Here is a 7,500-nt window from a genome sequence, read left to right as displayed (position 1 = left end):
GTTTATCTTGCAGTTCACCTCTATTCATCTTTTCTAATAACCAACTCCCAAATCCATTATGATATATGCATTAATAAATATAACAGTTGCCAGTTATTTGTTTCTCTTACTTTCTTCTTCATTCAGTTCAGTCAAGGTTTATTTATCTTGCAGTTCACCTCTATTCATGCAGGTGAAGGAGAGGCTTTCCCTGTGTGTGTCAATAAGGCCTTCAAGTGATATTCCCCCCACGTCAGGAATATCACCCGAGCTGGCACTGGTAGCAGAGAATGTTGAGGAAATGCACGTCCAGAATAGAGATTTTGATGTGAAGTGAGAAATGTATTGGTGTAGATGTTATTGCTCTTTCTTTCTTTCTTTCTTTTATGGTAATTTTTTTTCACCATACCATTTTAGCTGCTGGCTCTGGAAAACACTGACTTCGAGTGATATTTTTGTGATCATCATCATCATTACTACTACTACTACTACTACTACTACTACTATTACTCCTACTACCACCTCATTAAAATCAAGGCCACTTACCAACCATCACTGACACTTAATAAAATACAGTAAATTAAGAAATAAAATCTCCATGACACGAGCAATCAACTAACAAACAAACAAAAAAAAGGCAACAAACAGCAGAAACAAAGCCATTTCCCGTTAAGGAGAGGAGGAGGAGGAGGAGGAGGAGGAGGAGGAGGAGGAGGAGGAGGAGGAGGAGGAGGAGGAGGAGGAGGAGGAGGAAGAGGAGGAGGAGGAGGAGGAGAAGGAAAAAAGAAGAGAAGAAAAGAGGTATAAGGTAAAAGGTAATAGCGAGATTGCCAGAGGAGGAAGAGGAGGAGGAGGAAGAAGAAGAAAAAGAAAAGAGGAGTAACACAAGAGAACAGGAAGGAAGAACAAACAAGAGAAGTGGACACGAAGATGAGGAAGATGAGGACGAGGAAAAGGAGGAAGAAAAAAACAAGGAGATATATTGCAGACGAATGTACACTAAAAGCACTTAACACACACACACACACACACACACACACACACACACACACACACACACACACACACACACACACACACTTGCACCTCATCCCTCACACTTCACACCCTCGTCTCTCTCTCTCTCTCTCCTTAATCACATCCGCTTCTTCACTGTTACTCAATTGCTTTCCTTGCACGCTAATTAGATCGTTTGAGAGGCTTAGCGGCAAGGACAACCCCCCCACCACTCACTCTCACCCAGCCTCCCTCCACTTATCATTATCACCGCCCGCCCACGCCCTACGACCACGCCCACCCTGACCATGAGTGACGTAAACAAGTCATGAAAATGCAATTAAGTGGTTGGAGGAAGTCAAATTAAGTGATGGAATTAACAGTGCGGAAAAAACAGTATGCAAAAAGAAAAAAAAAAAGGAGAGACAAAAGGGGTATAGGAGTGTGACTGGGAATAATGAAAGATAAATTATGATACGTGTGTTCATTGGTGGTGGTGGTGGTGGTGGTGGTGGTGGTGGTGGTGGTGGTGATGGTGGTGGTACCTCAATAACAACAACAACAACAACAACGAGAGCAAGAAGAATATGAACAAGAACAAGAAAAGGATGATCAAGAACAACAACGACAACAACAACAACAATAACAACAACAACAACAATAACAACAACAACAAACCAACCAACCAAACAAACAAACAAAACAAAAAAAAACAACGAAAAACAAAACTCACGATAATGACACAAGTTAATCCCACCCAGGAGAAAACAAACCTCTCCTTCACCTGCAAAAACACATCTAACAACTCCCACGAGCCCCTTAGAAGACTCACCACACCTCTCGCACGTCCCTCATATTCCCACATATCCCCTCGGCACCAACTAATCTCTTGAAATCCCCCTGAGAATCCTAAATGTACCTCCCTGATCCCTCTTAATAGATTCTGAACTCTCTCACACAATTCCATCCATAAGGTATTGAATATAATCCATAGAGTTTCCTGAAGGTTACGGTACAGTCTCGGTAAACGGTACAGTCTCTTTCACCGTTTAATTTTCATTGCATTTAGTGTTTTTCTCGTAATTTTTAGCTTTTTTTTAATGTTAGAAGGGGATCTGGTAAAGGGCAACAAAACTGGTGGAAAAAAAAAAGTTCATTCAAGGTGTCAGTGCCTAAAGAGAACATTCCAAAGGCAAGTCTAGCAAGTGTACTGAAAGTGTCTAACCTACAGAAAATCTCCCTCCTATATCAAAGCAGATAAAGATTGAAGGGAAGGTGAGAAATACAGTGGGAATGACAGTGACACATTGATCTACTTCTGTCCCTCCCTCCTCCTCAATTCCCTAGTCAAAAATTAAGAAAAAACAGACAATAACACTTGGAATGGAAAGAGAGAAACAGTGAGAATGAAAGTGACATGTTAATCTATTCCTGTCCCTCCTCTCCATTTCTCATCTTTCCCAGTCAAAAATTTAAGCAAAGGCAGATCAGAACACTTACTATAAAATGGAAGGTTAGGGACTGTGGGAATGAGAGTGACATCTTGATCTATTTCTCTCCTTCCTCCTCACTGCCCCAACAAAAATTAAACAAAATAATACCAACGGGATAAAAACAAAAGGACAGCGTCACACATCCTGAGGTTTTAGAGTGAGGAAAAAAGTATCTACAGTTATCCTTTGTAAATGAAAGTCACGGTAAATCCCTCGAGGCGCCTTTGAAATTACTGAAAAAAAGAGTTGGGTATATACCACGAGGTTTACACCGGATAAAAAAATGTGCAATCCTACCTTATATAAATCAAAACAATTCCATCACACTCGAGAACCTTTTGATGTTAATAAAAAAAAATAGAAAGTCAGACATATATCACAAGGTTTTAGAAAGGTGAGAAAATTATTTACTGCTACCCTATATAAATGGAAAAAAAAAAACTATCCACTCTTCAGACGCTTTTAAGATTAATAAAAAGGTTTTGTAAGGAGAGGGAAAAAATATCTACTGTTACCCTTTGTGATAAGAAAATGTATTGCTCACAAGACGCATTTGGAGGTGATGGAAAAAAGTCAGACATTTTTGTAACACCAACACGTGCAGCTCTTGCGAAAAACTCAGGTGAGGAAGAAGGGCAAGGTCACTCCACCAACAGAAAACAGGAAACAGTCAGGAGTCAGTCCTTTCAACGCAAACAAAACAAACACTCAATTATTAATTAGATGGAAAGTTAATATAGGGAGGTATGATACAATGCCACACAATAACAAAAGATAAAGAAGAAGAAAAAAAAACATTAAAAAGATAAAGCAATTAACTTAACTGGAATTATTCCATAAATTCAAAGAAAAGTAATGCTAAAAAAGATATTCGAACTCTAAAAAGAAAAAGAAAAAGAAAAAGTTATGAAAAATTCACATACCATTGAAAGATAAATAAAAAAAACGTAGAAAAGTAATTATACATTTGGAAAAACCTAATCCGGATTATCTTATAAATTCAGAGGAAAAGGACTGGTGAAAAAGATGAGATTCTAATTTTAACAAAGATCTAAAAATAAAATAAAATAATAAATACAGTCAACACAGATTTAAAAAGGAAAAAAAAAATCACTAAAAACAATAAACCATAATTTTAATATAGATCCCCAAAACAAAAACAAAACGATGAAATACAAATAAAACCGGAAAAATACAAAACACATCCCATTCTTACCACAGATCAAAAAAAAATAAATAAATAAATAAATAAAACTCAACAGAAAACGAGAAAACAGTCACAAGAGAATCCATATAAGCGTAAACACACACACACACACACACATACACACACACTCTCTCTCTCTCTCTCTCTCTCTCTCTCTCTCTCTCTCTCTCTCTCTCTCTCTCTCTCTCTCTCTCTCTCTCTCTCTCGCTGATACACATGACGAGCCTATGTTAATGTACACAGAGGTACGGATGTGCACACAGGTGGTAGTGGTGGAGGTGGAGGTGGAGGTGAAGGTGGTGGAGGTGGAAGTGGAGGTGGAGGTGGAGGTGGAGGTGGAGGTGGTGGTGGAGATGGAAATGGTGGAGGTGGGTGCGTTTATAACCTTTTTTTCACTCATGCAGCGGCCTTCATGACAAGGACATTACGAAGGAGGAGGAGGAGGAGGAGGTGGAGGAGGCCAGAGACAGATTAGGAAGAAGAGGCATGGGGGGAAAGAGGAACATGAGAGGAAGTGGTGATGGTGATAGAGGAGGAGGAGAAGGAGGAGGAGGAGGAGGAGCAGGAGGAGAAGGGCAGGAGGAGGGGGAAGGAGGAGGAGGGCAGGAGGGAGAGAGAGGAAGAACACGAAGAAGAAAAGGAGGACGAGGAGAAGGAACAAAAAAAAAATGAAAACAATAAAGAGGAGGAGGAGGACACAAAGAAAAAGAGGAATAAGAAAAAAATTCTTTCTTACCTCTCCTTCATCTTTTTCCAGTTTATAAATATTCCCCTTTACCATCCACAGAGAGAGAGAGAGAGAGAGAGAGAGAGAGAGAGAGAGAGAGAGAGAGAGAGAGAAGTTGGGGGGTAAGGACGACCTTGTGACGACAGCTGGCTTAGGCGTCTGGTCTTTTTTTTTCTTTTTCTTTTCTTTTTCTTTTCTTCTTTTTGTCCAGCTGGTCTCCTTACACCACCTACCCTTACCTCTCTCTCTCTCTCTCTCTCTCTCTCTCTCTCTCTCTCTCTCTCTCTCTCTCTCTCTCTCTCTCTCTCTCTCTCTCTCTCAAGGTGATTTTAACTTCATGTGTGAGTTTTATTTCAACACAAAGTATGTATTTATCCTTTCATGTGTGTATGTGTGTACGTATGTGTGTATGTTTGTATGTATGTATGTATGTACGTACGTTGCCTTTACACTGGCTTTTGTGTATGTGCGTGACGGAGGTGATGTTCAAATATGTGTGTGTGTGTGTGTGTGTGTGTGTGTGTGTGTGTGTGTGTGTGTGTGTGTGTGTGTGTGTGTGTGTGTGTGTGTGTGTGTGTGTGTGTGTGTGTGTGTGTGTGTGTGTGTGTGTGTGTGTGTGTGTGTGTGTGTGTGTGTGTGTGTGTGTGTGTGTGCACGTCACAAATATCGCCCTTACCGCTGTGTGTACGTGTGTGTACATGTCGACTATTCTTACCCTTATATGCATGTACGTTTGTGTGTGCGTGTGTACGTGGCCAGTTTACGAGACACCAATGAACGTACATATAAATATAACAATACACCTTTAATAGTGTGTGTGTGTGTGTGTGTGTGTGTGTGTGTGTGTGTGTGTGTGTGTGTGTGTGTGAGGCGCTCAGGGTCGCCGCTAGAGGGCCGACAGGTGGGTGAGGTTCCCCACTCACACGCACTCCTCTCCCACCTCTCCCTCTCCTTCTCCCTGTGTCTCCTCGCACCCTTCGCTGTCTACTAAGTTCCCTGAGTAACTCCTGCTCCCTCAGGTCCCCTCGTCCTTCATAACGGGAGGGGGAGAGGGAGTGGGGGAGGGGATATTACACAGTTAGAGAGAGAGAGAGAGAGAGAGAGAGAGAGAGAGAGAGAGAGAGAGAGAGAGAGAGAGAGAGAGAGAGAGAGAGAGAGAGAGAGAGAGAGAGAGAGAGAGAGATTTAGTAATTGCGAATGAGAAATCTTAAAGACAGGAGTGAATTTACAAAGAAGAAAACACAAAATAACACATAATAAAAACAGCAAATAGAAACAGTCTCACACACACACACACACACACACACACACACACACACACACACACACACACACACACACACACACACACACACACACACACACATTCTTATTTTGCTCGATTTTGTAAACAGGAAATTTGTGTGTATGTAATCCACGAGACCAATTTGACATTAAGAAACAAAGGAAAGGAGGAAAGGCAGGAGGAGGAGGAGGAGGAGGAGGAGGAGGAGGAGGAGGAGGAGGAGGAGGAGGAGGAGGAGGAGGAGGAGGAGGAGGAGGAGGAGGAGAAGGAAGAGGAGGAGGAGGAGGCAATGATAGACAAGGACAAGGAGTAAGAGGATGAGGACGTGGAGAAGAACAAGGACGAGGAGAAAGAGGAAGAAGAGGAGGAAGAGGAAGAAGAAGAAGAGGAGGAGTTAAGGTGCAAGAGAAGCAGAGGAAGGCCAGACAAGGACGTCCTGCCTCCCATTCTTCCTCCCCCTCCTTATATTCCTCCTGCCTCCCCCCTCCCCGATCCCAGAGGAAGTGACTCTCTCTCTCTCTCTCTCTCTCTCTCTCTCTCTCTCTCTCTCTCTCTCTCTCTCTCTCTCTCTCTCTCTCTCTCTCTCTCTCTCTCTCTCTCTCTCTCTCTCTCTCTCTCTCTCTCTCTCTCTCTCTCTCTCTCTCTCTCTCCCTCTCTCGTTATTATTATTAACTTGAGAGAGAGAGAGAGAGAGAGAGAGAGAGAGAGAGAGAGAGAGAGAGAGAGAGAGAGAGAGAGAGAGAGAGAGAGAGAGAGAGAGAGAGAGAGAGAGAGAGAGAGAGAGAGAGAGAGAGAGAGAGAGAGAGAGAGAGAGAGAGAGAGAGAGAGAGAGAGAGAGAGAGAGAGAGAGAGGAGAGAGAGAGAGAGAGAGAGAGAGAGAGAGAGAGAGAGAGAGAGAGAGAGAGAGAGAGAGAGAGAGAGAGAGAGAGAGATGAGCAGCAGGAGGCGGACGGACGGAACTGGTGACCTGACCTCCCACGCCGCCCCTGACCTCGCGCCGCCGGGAGAGAGCGGGAACAGGTCGCGTGTCCGCCTCGTCACGTGATCGACTGACTGGGTTTTACGTAAAGAGGAGGAGGAGGAGGAGGAGGAGGAGGAGGAGGAGGAGGAGGAGGAGGAGGAGGAGGAGGAGACGTAGAAACAGAAAAAGTAACGCCAAAGAATGAGTCAACAAGAAATACAAAGAGAGGAGGAGGAGGAGGAGGAGGAAATAACGTAAAAACAGAAAAGAAAAGTAAAAACAAAATAAGCCAAAAGGATAGATAAGGAATAGGACGTGAGATTAGAGGAGGAGGGAAGGGAGGAGGAGGAGGAGGAGGAGGAGGAGGAGGAGGAGGAGGAGGAGGAGGAGGAGGAGGAGGAGGAGGAGGAGGAGGAAAACAAGGATATCCCGTAAAGGAGAACATACCGTACAGCCGACAAGGGACCATTCAGGTGAGGCCAAGTGAATCTCGAGGAGCGCTCTGATTGGCTCTCACCACACAGGTAACTAGGGCACATCTTACCTGGAAATAATAAAGGAAATAATAATAATAATTTATAAACATACATTTTGGTTTTTTTATGTAAGATGGGCTCTGGCATAGGGCAATAAAAAGAAATAAAAAAAAGACTCACTGAGGTGCCAGTCCCCAAAGAGAACAGCCAGATGGATTGTCCAGAGCTGAAGGATAAGTGTCTTAGAGTTCGAGAGTTTACCAAAAAAGGGATGAAAGATTGAGAATACTGGTTAACTCTTGCATTAGAGAAGTGGAAAGAATAGGGGTGAGAGAAAGTGGAAAGTATTGTGCAGCGAGGCCAAGGGAGGAGGGAA

General features: G+C 43.1%; 1 protein-coding gene across 4 annotated transcripts in view; it reads right to left on the bottom strand.

Moving 5' to 3' along the window:
* Positions 1-7,500, bottom strand: part of LOC135106471 (nuclear hormone receptor FTZ-F1 beta-like) — a 186,785-nt gene that overhangs the window by 142,343 nt on the left and 36,942 nt on the right. The window contains exon 2 of one of the 4 annotated variants that reach the window (XM_064015491.1): positions 7,096-7,192. The exons of the other annotated variants lie outside the window; for them this stretch is intronic. The gene's annotated coding sequence lies outside the window, so the exon portion shown is untranslated. The remainder of the gene's footprint in view (positions 1-7,095; positions 7,193-7,500) is intronic. 4 annotated transcript variants of the gene reach the window in all.

This window comes from Scylla paramamosain, chromosome 13 (assembly GCF_035594125.1).
Source record: "Scylla paramamosain isolate STU-SP2022 chromosome 13, ASM3559412v1, whole genome shotgun sequence".
Taxonomy (NCBI): domain Eukaryota; kingdom Metazoa; phylum Arthropoda; class Malacostraca; order Decapoda; family Portunidae; genus Scylla; species Scylla paramamosain.
Note: the sequence above shows the minus strand (reverse complement) of the source record. Positions and strands in the feature narration are given on the sequence as shown.